Source organism: Podarcis bocagei (assembly GCF_964188305.1).
Source record: "Podarcis bocagei genome assembly, chromosome: 7".
Classification (NCBI taxonomy): domain Eukaryota; kingdom Metazoa; phylum Chordata; class Lepidosauria; order Squamata; family Lacertidae; genus Podarcis; species Podarcis bocagei.
The window spans coordinates 31398724-31414311 of record NC_138132.1 but is presented as its reverse complement, the minus strand read 5'-3'; the positions used below and the strand labels follow the sequence as shown (position 1 = coordinate 31414311).

At 46.7% G+C, this 15588-nt stretch overlaps 1 protein-coding gene across 3 annotated transcripts in view; it reads left to right on the top strand.

The window, feature by feature from the left end:
* The window catches only part of DLGAP3 (DLG associated protein 3), a 178694-nt gene that overhangs the window by 936 nt on the left and 162170 nt on the right, over window positions 1-15588 (top strand). The gene's annotated exons all lie outside the window — the stretch shown is intronic.

Genomic DNA, 15588 nt, shown 5'->3' with positions numbered 1-15588 from the left:
CTGGGAAACATGTGGCCCAGCCATCCTGCATGCATTTACTTTTGTGGGTCTGCTTTCTTTGCCAGGTGAAACAGAGATCACTCAGCTGGGTTTGGAAATTATGCTTTTCATAATGTGTCTCAGGTGTGTCTTTCATGCTCCCCAGAGCCATAGACTTTCCTGCACTGGCAGGGGGTAAACTAGATGGCCTTTGAGGTCCTTCCCAAACACTTGTAATTCTAGGTGAATTTGCACAACTGCAAGAGATCAATGGCTTCTCCTGACAGAAAGTTGTCAGCGGTGGCAACTTGTCACAAACACCGCCACCAAATGCATGGATCAGCCAGTGGGTGTACAGTGTGCAGGTGAGGTTGCTTCCAGAACCACTGTACCTCTCCCTTTTGATCTTTTGCTTAGGCTTTAGAGGTGCTCTTCTGGGGCGCACAAGAAATGTGGCTAAGCAAATCTTCTCTGTCTTGTCATTTGGTCCGTCACATGGGGTACCCAGAGAGCTCTGTGCAGCATGCAGAATTTAGCCGTGAGACACTGCTGGGGGTTTTGTGAGAGCTGCCCAAGGTGGTTTCAGGTGGAAGAAAGAGCAGGGGGAAGGAAGGCCTTTGTTTGGAGGGGGGAGAGGAAAAGTTCTTCCATGCTGTGTGAATGTTCTTTGGGGATGTGGACAGCGATTTGCTAGAAAGACAATCTAATGTGGAGCTCTCCAGATTCTCACACTGTTGGAGAAGGACAAGCGATCGCACTTGGGTCTTTATTCATGGAGGTAGATGACAGAGGTTTATAAAATTATGAATGGAGGAAGGAGACAAGAGAAACATTTCACCTTCTCTGATCGTGCTGAAACTCAAGAGTCTCCCAGTGAAACTGACTGGGAAGGAGATTCAGGATCTGCTAGACACAAGGAAAGGTCTTCTTCACACAAAGCGTAATTATTGCCTTAAGGAATTCCCAGCCACAAGACGTGATGGCTGCTGGTTTTGAGGGCTCGAAGAAGGGGCTAGACGAATTCACAGGTGATCAATCATAGAAAGGAATTAGTCTAGAGTGCTATATGGAACTTCCAGGTCCAGTGGCAGTCTACATCTCTGAAACCAGGTGTTATGGAGGCAAAGAGCAGGTAGGGGCCTGTCACTTTCAACCTGGGAGCATCTGGCTGTCTACTATTTAGAACAGGCATAGGCAAACTCCGGCCCTCCAGATGTTTGGGACTACAATTCCCATCATCCCTAGCTAACAGGACCAGTGGTCAGGGATGATGGAAATTGTAGTCCCAAACATTTGGAGGGCTGGAGTTTGCCTATGCCTGATTTAGAAGCTGTTTTAGAAATGGGACGGTAGACTAGATGGGCTCTTGTTCTGATCCATGAGGGATCAGAGCGGGGGTGCTGTAGCTGTCAGGGGCAACGTTTTAAAAAGATGTCTTTGGAATCCCACTGCTGAGCATTTGGGTAACAGCTGGGGAAGCTGAAAAGACCGTTCAGAAGCTTCAGCTGGTCCAGAATGTGGCAGACTGGTTGTTAACGGGTGCTAAGTGTGGTGTAGTGGTTAAGAGCGGTAGTCTCGCAATCTGGGGAACCGGGTTCGCGTCTCCGCTCCTCCACATGCAGCTGCTGGGTGACCTTGGGCCAGTCACACTTCTTTGAAGTCTCTCAGCCCCACTCACCTCACAGAGTGTTTGTTGTGGGGGAGGAAGGGAAAGGAGAATGTTAGCCGCTTTGAGACTCCTTAAAGGGAGTGAAAGGCGGGATATCAAATCCAAACTCTTCTTCTTCTTCTAAACATTGGGAACAAATTGCATTTGAATGTGTGTGATTTTTTCAAAAAACTATTTTTATTTTGCAGTGTGTGTGTGCGCTCGCTCGCTCGCATGCATGTGTTAAAAGAACTCCATTTACCCATTCATTTAAGAGTGGAACACATGCTGTCAGACACATGGAGGCTGCCACCCCAAAAATGGCACCCCTAGGTGCCAGGCTCTCCCATCTTCCACTGTGACATATTGTGCCACTTGCTTCTTCATGTGACACCATCACATCTTGCCAGGCTCAGTGTCACCACCCAGTGCCCACAGGCACCTCAGAGTCAGGGCCCACCAGCACTGACGCTCAGCCTGCTCTCTGCATTTGTGAACTACCATTTAAATTTCCTAGAAATGTGTTTGTCCCAGAGCTATAGCTCCCAGCACCCTTAACGAACTACAGTTCCCAAATTTTGGGGGGAAGGTGGAGCCATGGCTATCAAAATAGCATTTTAAATGTGCAGTTGTGAGTGCAACCTCTGATAATGCTTCTTGCCTGCCTAGATGGAGAGCAGTGCTGCATGTGTGAGTAAATTAATATTCGTTGCTCCGCCCATTTCTGCTCCTGGCCTTGCCCACCACCAGCACATGGCCCCTGAGAGGATGCCTAGAAAGGAATGCAGCCCTTGGGGTGACAGAGGTTTCCCATCTTCTACACTTGGGCATTGGGCAAAACTTAAAGGGACACAGGAATGAGAAGAGAAGAGGGTTCTTTGCAGGGTCTCAGACCTGGACAATGTGCCATTCTGCCTTTGCTCCATTGCATTTAGGGATGGGCAAATCTATCAGTTTCTCGTTTTTTTCTAATCTTAGCTTCAGTTCTTCACATTAGTTTGCAATTTTCTTTCTTCCTTTTTAAAAGCCCTCCTCAGAATTTCAGTGCGAATTTCTCCCAACCGATACACATTTTTCTGCAATTTTGCCTGACTGACGCACACATTTTTGCAAAGCAATTTCCTCTACTAGAGTGCATTTTTGCATGTTATCTTCACAAATATATGCATTTTTATGTACGATTTACCCTGGTAATCTGCAATTCTGTACATGTTACTTGGCTGGAAAACTGCATGGCAAACTGCAAAAAGTGTGGATTTCTAAGGATGGTTGAGTTTGGGTTCTCATATTGTTTTGGAAAGTGTGAATTACATAGGTTCACCTTTAAATGGGAACCAAACCGAATTTCTCTCTGTCCTTCATGACATTGGTGGACACAGAATGCTTGACATCTTAGGGTTAGTCCCAGTAAGGAAACACTCCATTAAGGTGTTTCCAGCAGCGTATTGTTCTGCCCAAATCAAGCTGGCAACCAGTTACACATAATCGTAACATATAATCACAGGAGAACTTTTAAAAATGGGTAGTTGTTTTTTAAGGAATAGCGCAGATGTAATGTGTCACACTGTCCACAAACCATTTAAAGTTCTGCCTGTTCCCTTTAAAAACCTAAATCGTCTGATCATCCCATATGAGCTCCTTCCCAGAGTCATTAGATCACTTTTTGAGATTTTGCGCCACCGAGCGCTGCCATCTGAAATTAGGTTTGCATTTATGTGCCCATTTGTAAACCCAGTTTTGACCCTTAAAAGGCTCTCTAAGCAGTGCACAGCAGTCAGAAAGTGCGATGAACACTGAAAGACAACAGTAAAGTTAACTTTGAAAAAAGAGCACCCCAGGAAAAGAAAAACACAGGCAAAGAGAGAAAAAGAATTGCACTGGGTGGGATGTAAGAAACTGATATTTTTAGTGTGGCGGCAACCACACTTTGGAACTACCTGCCTATTGACATCGGGCAGGTGCCTTCACTATGCTGTTTTTGGCACCTGCTAATGGTCAGGGGTCCCTTTACCTTTACCTTAAGGGACGCGGGTGGCACTGTGGGTTAAACCACAGAGCCTAGGACTTGCCAATCAGAAGGTTGGCAGTTCGAATCCCCACGACAGGGAGAGCTCCCGTTGCTCAGTCCCTGCTCCTGCCAACCTAGCAGTTCGAAAGCATGTCAAAGTGCAAGTAGATATACAAGTACCGCTCCGGCAGGAAGGTAAATGGCGTTTCCATGTGCTGCTCTGGTTCGCCAGAAGCGGCTTAGTCATGCTGGCCACATGACCCAGAAACTGTACACCGGCTCCCTTGGCCAATAAAGCGAGATGAGCACTGCAACCCCAGAGTCAGACACGACTGGGACTAATGGTCAGGGGTCCCTTTAACTTTACCTTATCCTGATACATAGAATGCTGGCATGCATTTTTATCTGTTTTTGCTTGTCACTGATTTTAATTATTTTTTTAATGTTTTGAATTGCTGTTTTTAACAATAATTTTATTGGTTTATTCTTTCTGCAAACCACTTTAACAATAAAGCAGTGTATAAATTTAATGAAGTAAATCAATAGATAAATAAATAAATGTAACACTGAAGACCCATTGAAGTCAATGAGTCTTTGCCACCTTTCTTAATATTTGCAGCACAGGAAATGGCTTTATACCAAATGAGATTATATTGGTCTATTAGTAATGTCTACAATGACCGAAAGCAGCTCTCCAGGGTTCCTGTCAGGGTGTTTGCCTAGAGACAACAGGGATCGAAGTCGGGACACTTTGCATGCAACACTTATGCTCTACCTCTGAACTGGGGTGCAGGAAGAGGCTGGATAGGACTCCTTCAGGAGGCAATTCCAGGATTGGACCCTGCAACCAAGAAACCCCTGCCCCAGGTAGCAACTGGCTGCACCTCAAATAGCACAAAGAAGAGACACGCCCCCTCAAAAAAATATTGGTGTGCAGCAAGGGTAGGAAAACTGTGGACCATTAGGTGCTGCTGGGCTACAGCTCCCATCATTCTTGACCACTGACCATGCTGGATGGTCATCTGTCAGGGATTCTTTAGATGTGATTCCTGTATTTCAGGCGGTTGGGCTAGATGACCCTTTGGGGGGATCCCTTCTAAGGGTAATGGTAATGCTACCATTGTACGAGTCTGTGATTCTATGCTGGCTGGAGCTGATGGGAGCTGGAGTCTACCCCTGATGTACAGGTAGAGACAATTGGGAGCAGGTGGCCTTTTATGCACCTTGGCCCCAAATTGCTTTAGAGTTTGAAAAGTGATCACCAGCACTTTTGAATCAGGCTCGGAAACAAGCCAGGTGCCGAGTGCAAGATCAGATGATGATATGCTCCAGATAGCAGAGCCCTGGCAGCAGCATCCTGCACCAATGGCTATTTCTGAACTCTCTAAAGAGTCAAAAGGCAGCCCCAGGTAGAATGTGTTGCAACAGTCAAGCCTACATGTGACCAAAGCACATTGCAAGGTCCAGGGCTGTCTTTATTGTGTCACCCCACTTTCTCCCCAGGGGAGTTCTGCAAACCTGCACTTTTAAACTCCTTGAGATGAATGAATCTCTTAAAAATCCATTTTATGAAAATTGGGACAGCCTCTCTTATTCCATCCTTAGCTCCCTATGCTGGGGACATCTATTGCAAACCCTTTCTCACACCCCTTATTGCAGTCCTGGTAGAAAACTAGGAAGCTAACTTATACTGAGTCAGATCAATTATTGTCTACAATGACTGGCAGAGGCTCTTTAGGATTTCAGACAGTACATTCCCAGCCCTACCTGGAGATGGCAGGGATTGAAACAAGAACCTTCTGCATGTAGTAGTAAACTGCTTAGAATTCATTTTGGCATATGAGCAATATATAAATTTAGTAATAATTATAATAACAACAACAGCAGCAATTAATGCAAAGCAGGTGCTCTCAGAACTGAGCACCATTTCATTTCAAGTTCCTTGCATGATTATCAAATCATCTCTCCCCTCAGTCCATTAGTATTTAAAATTGCCTTTTTATTGCAAGACTTTGCAATAATATGCTCCAGCCATTCTCCAGGCTTCCTGGTTTTTGTTATGAATGCATAGTTCAATCATTCATCGTGACTGATGGGACTCCTTCCTCAGGACACTTTGGCTTTCTGGTCCAGGCAACTGGTTCACAATAGTTCAGAAGGCAGAAACCCATCAGGCAGTGTATTGACCCAGTTAATTGACAGCCTGCTCACCCACTGGCCTGTCCCTTGGTGCTGTTAGCATTACTCAGGCTTCCTGAGGATGCAACCCTGGTTTTTTGGCAGGACATGTTGCAACAAGTTGAGCACTCATTTCTGTGTTATTTGCTTCCCGGGGGGAAAAATAATCCGCTTGCAGCCCTGTTAACCCTGAAATTAGCAGGACTTTTACACTGTAATTTCATGAGATGAGCTTTCGGGTGGTATTCCAGCACACAGTTCTTTCCTGCCATTTAAAATTTAGTAAGGCTTGGCAGTATATAGATCAAAAGAAGATCCACAATTCCATAATGCAACAGGTAAAGCCACGTAAAAGGAGCACAAGAGTCCATGGTAGAAGCACTAGCATTATAATCAGGAAAACTAATGGAATAATCCCAGTGTCTGAGTGCACCCAAAATGTCTAAGAATCTACTCCAGGCCTCCTGTTTCCAGCGGCGGCCAAGATGACCCTTTTCTAGGAAACCCACAAACAGATCGTGGAAGCAACAGCCCTTGAGTGTTGTCCTTCCCCGCTCAACAGGTGTGTTCTCCCTAACAGGAGTGTTCAGGGTTCCAGCCAGCCATGCCCATTCCCAGGATACTGCATTCCATTCTCCCTATCCCCAGAGGGTTTTTTTCAGGGGAAACACATAGGAACTCAGTTCCAGAACCTCTCAGGTGGGTGCCATTGCCATTCTAAGGCAAGGGTGGTGTTCATGGTGAGTTCCAGCTCATCTTTTTTCGAGAAAAATAGCACTGCCCATCACCACTATTTTTCCCTTTTCCAGTGTTTCATGACTAGCATGCTCAGTCTTTGTCGGGCTGCTTTTTCAGGAAGGGGGAAGATCCCCTTTTTCAGTTTTTCAGTAGCCCCATTCTGGCTCCACTCCTGCTGGCACTGGCTACCTGCATTTGCTGTTGGAATGATGATGACAATGAGGGAAGGAGGCTAGTTCATGCCCAGAAAGCAGGCCAGATGCAGCCTTCCAGCGCTGAAGACTCTTGCTAGGCCACAACCTTTGCCCAGGCTTGGATTAAGCCCTGTGGGAGGGGAGGAGGCAGAAATTACTAGCCAAAGGAATCTAACAGCCAAAGGAAGAAGGCCGGTAAAGGTAATTAAAAGATCAGAGTGGCTTGTTCCTTCCGCTGGTGCCAGAAAGATGCCCAGAGGGAGGTATTTTTACAGCACTCTTCATGTCTTCCCCCTGGCACTCTCCACGGGGAACACCCCAGGCAGAAATGGCTTCAGCTACAAAAGAGACATCAATAAATCAATGGACGGGCATCTGTGAGATTAATGTTTGCCTTTCATCTTTTGTGGTAGGAGGGATTGTGCGAAAGGGGAGGTGAGGTCAGTTCAAGGGTTGTCTTGAAATAAATCCTTCTGTCTTGCCCATGTGACAGTTTCACAGCCCTGCAGAGAGAGAGAGAGAGAGAGAGAGAGAGAGAGAGAGAGAGAGAGAGAGAGAGAGAGAGAGAGATTTCCATCTGCTGGTCTTGCTTGGAAGCAGAACTTGCAGAAAGTTACTCTGCCTGACTTGGTGGCTGCTCCCCCTCCAGGGCTCAAAAAGGACAGAGAGTCAATCTGTCACTTGGGGCTGTGCTATTTCACCTCCTTTTAATTACACCCAATTAGCAGGACCCCTTTCTGATATGACCACAGAGTTTGAGACAAAATGTGTCATAAAGGAAAGCTCCCCTGAACATGTACAGAGTGCTTTCCCCCTGCTTCTGAGCAGTGATAGCCAGTCAGTAGAGGATGCTCCATTAGGGTGAATTTCCCAGAGCTTGGCTGGATCTTATTTTTAAATGGATCAGCTCAGTCCACTCTGTGACTGGTGGGATTGAGAGGGATTCATCCCTATGAAAGCCCATTTCAAACGATGCTCAAATTGACCCTTAAAATGCTGAGGTTTGAGGCTTGCCTTTTGCAGGTTGAATAATAATGGCTGAATCAAAGTCACTAAGCAGGCAAGGAGCCTAACATGTTCAAAGCTGAAGGTAACTCTTTCTACGACTGGAGTTCAGTTAAAAATGAAAAGGCATGCTCTAAATAAGAGCAAGATCCTGAAAGATGTTTGTTTCTTATGCCTAGATGTTCTTTAAGGATGGGAGTTGCCCTAGTGGAAGCTAATCCATTATGGCTTGGGGCCAGTGCCCCACCAACCCCAGTCCTTCCTCAGTCTGCCTTCCTGGCTTCTTACCCTGGCTCTCAGCTTCCTCCTCCTCTGTAGTCTCAGTGTTTGCCTTGTAGAGGAAGGTTGGGGGCAAAACTGACATTAGTTGGCTCTGTGTCTCATTGGCTCTGGCTTCACCTACTGTTTGATCTCCCTGCCCTCTGCCCTACCACCCCCAACTGCAGCCAGACCCCAAATCTCCCATTAAGGGCCCAAGGATGCTTTGAAACTCACCAGGCTCATCTGTTTTCTTTAAATAAGGGGTGGGGAACTTGTGGTCCTCCCAACATCATTGGACTACATTATCTTTGACCATTGAGCATTGAGGCTGATGGGTCATCGAGTGTGTTACATCTGGAGGTCCACAGGTTTCCGCCTCCCTCCCCGCCTCCAGCCTTTAAAGATTCCTAGCTCACTTCCAAGAAGGTTGCTGCTGGGGGGGAAAATAACATTCAATATTGCTGGATTGATTAGATTTGCTGTCCCACCTTCCAGCCCACATGAAAGCCAAAGACAAATTGTCTAACAAAATAGCATGGCATTTGGGGTTGGTTCTATTCTTTCTAATAGGTAGCATTTCTTTGGGAACTGAGGGTTCCGATTTACAGCTAAAGAGTGGGTTTTCCCTGAGAAAAGAGCAAGAGGAAAACTGCCTGGATCCATGCTTTCTAGGCACGAGACAAGCGGAGGAAGTGTTGACGAGCCCACCGTCAGGCCACCTTGCTTAGTATTGTAGGCACTGACTGACAGCCACTCTCCAGGGTGTCAGACAGGGGCCCTGCCCAACCCTGGCTGGAGAGGCCATACACTCAGCAACCACCTTCCTCACCTCTGAAGGTGTGGCTCATGGAGTAAGGTCCCTGATGTAGATCTTAAGGATCAGACAGTCCCTATGGTAGGGCTGGGACTGGACTATCAACCCTGCAAGCCAAGTTTGAGAGGTGGAAGGTTCTCTCCCAGCTCTACTGGGGATGAAACCAACCCAGTCTTTAACTCAATGCATTTTTCCTTCCCCTGCCTACCCCTTGCCTTGCCCAGATCTGACTTGCATGTTTTTAAAAAAGCTCTCTTCCCCCACCTCTAACTTCCATACTGATTTCAAAATGTGTACAGATTGTACCTTTTTCTTCCACTCCATAAAATGCTGAAACAAATTTTAAAAAGAAGCCAAATTCATTTTTAAAAATTGAGTCTGTGCAAAGAACACAGACTGCAAAGGACAACCTTGGCAGTGATAAAACAATGATGGTTTTTTAATAAAAAAAAAAACCTCACAATGTATGTATATTACAGCCCTCTCCCAGGTGTCTGAAAGATGTGCTTTGATTTTATGGCAAAAACATCCAGCTCTCCTTATCCCACTAAGGAGCCAGTGCCTCAGACCCATCTCCTGTACATGTTTCTGCATCTCTATTGTTAATGAGGAGGGGAAAGGGAGGGGGGAGGTTTGATGAGGTGTAGAAGCCAGAAGTGATGAGTGTTTTAATTTACACTTGGCACATAGGTGAAAATTGCCCGGTCTGATTTTCCCTTTGAATATTCATTTAGCACTCACAGAACTGTTTCAGAGTAGGGGAGGGGGGATTCAAACTCTAAACAAGCTGCTTGGTGGTGGTTGTTGTTTTAAATTGCAATGGCGCAACTCCCTTTGGGTTTGTCATTAAGGAAGCCACATCTCACAGGAACATAGGAAGAGTCCTGCTGCTGGATCAGAACCTAGGCTCATCTACTCCAGCATCTAGTCTAGCAGGACCTGAGTGCGACAGCAACACACCCCACTTGTGATTCTCAGCAACTGAGATTCAGGGGCATACTGCCTCCGACAGTGGAGGGGGAAACAGCCATAATGGCTAGCAGCCATGGGTAGCCTTATCCTTCATGTATTTGTCTAGTCGTCTTCTCCCGAACTTCTGCTGACATGGAGACTTGGAAATAGTGGAGATGGTGCAGTGCTTGAGAACTGATGGGGTGGATCTCAGCAGTGGTGGTATGTGGTTCAACACAGGGATGGACAAGTGGGACCTGTGCCCTGTTTCAGGATATTCTGTTCTATTTCCCCTCCTCTCTGTGTTTCCTTACCCACAACAGTCTGTCAACATTCCATGCCAAGCTTCCATCAGCCTCAGCCAGCCTGGCCAATGGTCAGGGATGATGGAAGTTGTAGTTGGACAACAGCTGAATCAGCCACAGATTAGCTGCCTGAGCTATAGGGAAATGGCTCTGAAGCTTCTTCAGCAATGTATGAATTGGCGACTTTAAGCCCACACCCTACCACCTTGATTCTACCCTTCCACTTACCTCCTTGGCTCTGATCCTCTAAATCAGGGGAACCTTTTTCAGCTCAGAGGCCACTTTCGCTCTTGGGGGCAACTTTCCAGAGGCCTCTTGCCTGTTATGCATGGTGTCAGAGCCAAACATGGCTGGAGCAAAGGATTTGACTCTTAGCTTTGTAGCATAGCCTACCCTCCAGCCCTGCAAAAAGCAGAGGAATCTACACACAAACACTCCCCCATCCTCCATTCAGACAAGCAAGAGTTCAAGCAGGGCCAGCCCAATACATTTTGCCACTTGAGGCAAAACAGAAAATGGTGCCCCTCTGCTGCTGCCTCCTCTGCCACTTTCGCCTGAGGTGACTGGAGGTGGCCCAGGGAGAAGAAAGGAGGTTGGAGAGGAGTAGCAGGTGGTGGCAGCCCTGCTGATACCTAGCACAGGAGGTGGTAAGTGACACACTCCTTGGGGGCCCGGATCTGCCATCACTCCCTACTGTCACCAGTTTGCAGCCGGAGGCAACTGCCTCACCGAGGCTAATGGGTGGGCCTGTCCTGAGTTCAAGGTCACATTCTAGCTAGGAATTCAAGTGGGGAGTCTTCTGTGGGAGGGGGCATAACCTGAGGAAAGTCCTGAGGGAGTTTGGCCCTTGGGCTGAGGTTCTTCACCCCTGTTGTAAAGGACATTCAGGCCTTGGCGAATCTCTTCCTCCCTCACCTTCTCCTTCTCTGCTGGTTTCTCACTGTCAGATAGGTGCACTGGGGCCAAAGCCGCCCGAGCTGCAAATGTCTCCACCATGACCTATCTATCGAAATAGTTTCTGCGCCACTTTGCTGACGAGCGCATCTCCATTTCCCCCACTCAGCTGTTAGGAGCTGCTTCCATTGTTTCTCCCGAGCGCTAGGATATTATTAATTTCCCAGCACATTCAAAACATTTGCATGAGCAACAAGAAGCGCTTCAAAGGGATAATGAGAACGACGGGCTCCGGCACTCGGGCAATTGCAAAACAAAGGACCTCTGGAGCCATCAGAGCTAACGGGATGGGAAGATATGAATTGGAGGCTGATTAAAAATCACGTCAGGACCAGCTCTTTGGTTCAGCATTTGCCACTGCATGGAGGCGGAGGGGAGGGAGGGAGCGGAACCATGTGGCCAGTTTCATTAGGCACTATAGAAAATGTCATGCGGAAGTTTCAAGGGGAGGTTGGAAGGAGGCCGGCCAACGTAGATATTGCTATCATTGACCTTCTCATAAGCAGCCCAGTTGCAGATAAATCCACAACTCATTCAAATTAATTCCTCTCTATTTCATGGACATGTTGCCTGTGTGCTAGGTGGCTGTCATGTTTTCCTGAGGCTTCAGGGCTTGGGCAGAATTCCTGTGCATGTATTAACATGGCTAGTCCTTGTGGTCAGCTGGCATGGACAAAAGCTGAGTACCTGATACATGGGTAAGGTTTACCAGTCTACTTACCGTTGGGAGGATAGGGATCCCCAGGCCCAGGGACAGCATGTGGCCCTCCAGATCTCTCTTCCTGGCCCTCTGGACTCTCTCCCAAGGCCATACCAATCAACCAGGCTACACCACCTCTCTCCAAACCACACCCCTCACCATCACTACCCAACACCCTCCTTGAGTGCTTTTGCTGGGATGAAGTATGTGACCTTAAACTGTGGAAATCTCTTGATGGAGGGTTGGTGCAGAAACCTCTGGCCTTTGGTATGGCTGGAATGTAGCTTACCAATGGAGCAGCCACATTCATTGCATCTTCCACTCTTGCCTCTGCCTCAGCCCTGACGTGCAACCCCAGAAAGTTGTCCATGAGGGAAGATGGTGCTTGGGTGGAAATCATTTCCCCATCCATGGCCTACCACTACCAGGGTTTGTATCCCCTTCCTTCCAGCATGCTCAAGTCCACTGCGACTTGAGGTGGACAGGGTGGGGAAGACGAGCAGCAATGCGATGTGTAGGAATGGCTGGATCTCGCTGAACTTGGCAAGAGCCCAGGCGCTCCACAAGGCAGGGAAGATGAGTGGGAATGCTGCGCACAGGAATGCCTCAGCTCTTGACAAACTTGGCAAGAAATGGGGCACTCCACAAGGTGTTGCTGTTCATCTTCTCTGCCTCAGAGGTGCAGAAGATGAATGGCAACAACCATGTGCCAAAATGCCGGTGACAGGGGGGTGGGGTGGCACCGCCTCTCTTGCTTCTGCTGCCGGAGGCAGGTGCTTCACCCCGCCTCATTGGTGGGCTGGCTCTGCTTTCCAAATATCTTGCTGTTGTTTGGTGCCCTTTTATCCCCCTAGCTCTTTCTGCCTTTCATGCAGAGCACAGCGACCAGGTTGTTGAACAGAGCACAGGGACGGGCGAATCTGACTGTTTTCTCTCACCTCCTCAATTTTCCAGTGTTAAGTTCAGTTTCCACATCCCCACACCAGTTCATCAACATGTTAAGGCAAATTTCTCCTGGTAGGTACATTTCTGCACGCAATTTTGCCGAATGTACCATTATGAATATCCCCTTAATGTGCTTCATTTTTGTATGCCATTTTCACAAATATAAGCATTTCTATGCACACTTTACCCCAATATATGCATTTTCATATACATTCCTTGGCTGGAGAACTGCACTGCAAAATTCAGAGAAGTGCGAATTTCAAAGGATGTGTTTCAGTTCATGTAATTCGAGGAAAGCAGAAATTAGGTGGGTTCACCTGTAAATGTGAACTGAATAACTTGCAAACATAGGAAGCCTTTGGTCCCTCTAGTTTTATATATCTACTTTGACTGACAGCAACAATCCAGGGTTTCAGGACTGAGACATTCCCAGCCATACCTGGAGATGGGGGAATTTGAACTTGAGACCTTTTGAATGCAGTGCAGATGCTCTACATACCTCTGAGCTGCATGCCTTCAGTTAGATCATCTGGGAATATTTTACTAATGGCACTGCATCCTAAAAAACAATCACAGGGCAGTGACCGAAAATGGGCATTTTCCGCCTTTGCCCGACACTCTGGAATAATCTTCCCTCTGCCATATGTGAAACATCATCCAACAGACGCCTTGTAATGCCAGATCTTTTTGCCCAGGCTTTCCTTGACCTGTAAGATTGGAGCATGTAATACTGAGTTCTTGTTTTTAATCTGCTTTTAAAATACTGTATTATTGGGTTGGGGGTTGTCTCGTCTCTATTTTTATGATACTGTTTATTGTGTCGGCTTTTTTGTATACTGCTTAGAGACTTTTAAATCTGACCAGTTCAAAAATGCTTTTAAGCAAGATAAGTACATCGTTTTTCATCTTTGCCTTTATTTGTCAATACGCATTTCGAGTCCACTCCTCACCAAGTGGCCCTAAAACAAAAAAATCCACAGAAAGCAGATCATCACTAAGCTAACAATTATAAAACCATCTTAAAGAGAAATCAAGGCCAACATCAGGACTACAAGAGATCTTTCTGAGAATTGCAAGGAGAGGCAGGAAGGGTACTTGACTTGGCCCTCAAACTCAAAGCGGGGTGTGTATGTGGAGCTCAGGTTTAACACTTAGAATCATAGAATCATAGAGTTGGAATAGACCACAAGGGCCATCGAGTCCAACCCCCTGCCAAGCAGGAAACACCATCAGAGCACTCCTGACATATGGTTGTCAAGCCTCTGCTTAAAGACCTCCAAAGAAGGAGACTCCACCACACTCCTTGGCAGCAAATTCCACTGTCGAACAGCTCTTACTGTCAGGAAGTTCTTCCTAATGTTTAGGTGGAATCTTCTTTCTTGTAGTTTGGATCCATTGCTCCGTGTCCGCTTCTCTGGAGCAGCAGAAAACAACCTTTCTCCCTCCTCTATATGACATCCTTTTATATATTTGAACATGGCTATCATATCACCCCTTAACCTCCTCTTCTCCAGGCTAAACATGCCCAGCTCCCTTAGCCGTTCCTCATAAGGCATCGTTTTCAGGCCTTTGACCATTTTGGTTGCCCTCCTCTGGACACGTTCCAGTTTGTCAGTGTCCTTCTTGAACTGTGGTGCCCAGAACTGGACACAGTACTCCAGGTGAGGTCTGACCAGAGCAGAATACAGTGGCACTATTACTTCCCTTGATCTAGATGCTATACTCCTATTGATGAGGCCCAGAATTGCATTGGCTTTTTTAGCTGCCGCGTCACACTGTTGGCTCTTGTTACTACTTGTTGCTATCTTGGCATTTAAGAAGTTTCACACTGTGTTTTTTATGTAACGTATTTTTCCGTGTATATGATTTTTTATTATTATAGAGAAATGTTAAAAATTGGAGGTTGTCTTATACACAGATAGTTCTGAAGAGGGATGGGCAATTGTTGGCAGCCGCAAGTAAGAGATTGACAGTGGCAATCGGGTGGGTGATTGGTGCCTGCAGCAAGGCCTGCTGTCTACTGGCTGCTGCTGCTGATTGGTTGCTTTGGTGAAGCGTGCGATTGGCAGCGGTGGTCAGGCGGGTCAGCGATTGTCGACAATCCCCCCCCCCAAAAGAAGCTCAACAACCCTGGGCAACCCCCCCCCAAAAAAAAACTGAACTCTGGGCAACCCCCCCCAAAAAAAAACGCTGAACAACTCTGGACAATCTCCCATTTCTTTAATTTGGAGTCCCAAAAAACAGAGGTTGTCTTATACACAGGGACGTGTTATACATGGAAAAATATGGTGGTGGTTGTTTAGTCATTTAGTCGTGTCTGACTTTTTGTGACCCCATGGACCAGAGCATGCCAGGCCCTCCTGTCTTTCACTGCCTCCCGAAGTTTGGTCAAACTCATGCTGGTAGCTTCGAGAACACTCCAACCATCTCGTCCTCTGTCGTCCCCTTCTCCTTGTGCCCTCAATCTTTCCTAACATCAGGGTCTTTTCCAGGGAGTCTTCTCTTCTCATGAGGTGGCCAAAGTATTGGAGCCTCAGCTTCAGGATCTGTCCTTCCAGTGAGCACTCAGGGCTGATTTCCTTAAGAATGGATAGGTTTTATCTTCTTGCAGTCCATGGGACTCTCAAGAGTCTCCTCCAGCACCATAATTCAAAAGCATAATTTTTTCGGTGATCAAAAACATGGCATGCACTCCCAGCTTAGAGCAGCAAATCTAAGCAAATAAGAGATGTGATTTGGTAAATAATACGATTTAAAAAAAGAACCTGATCTAGCTTTTGTCATATTAAAGAATTTAAAATGTTCATAAATATTAATTAAAATGTATCTGTTTCAAAGGCATAGGATTAGACCATGATGAATGTGTCCTCGCAGGCCAGCTGATTAGATAAACAAACCACAACTAATT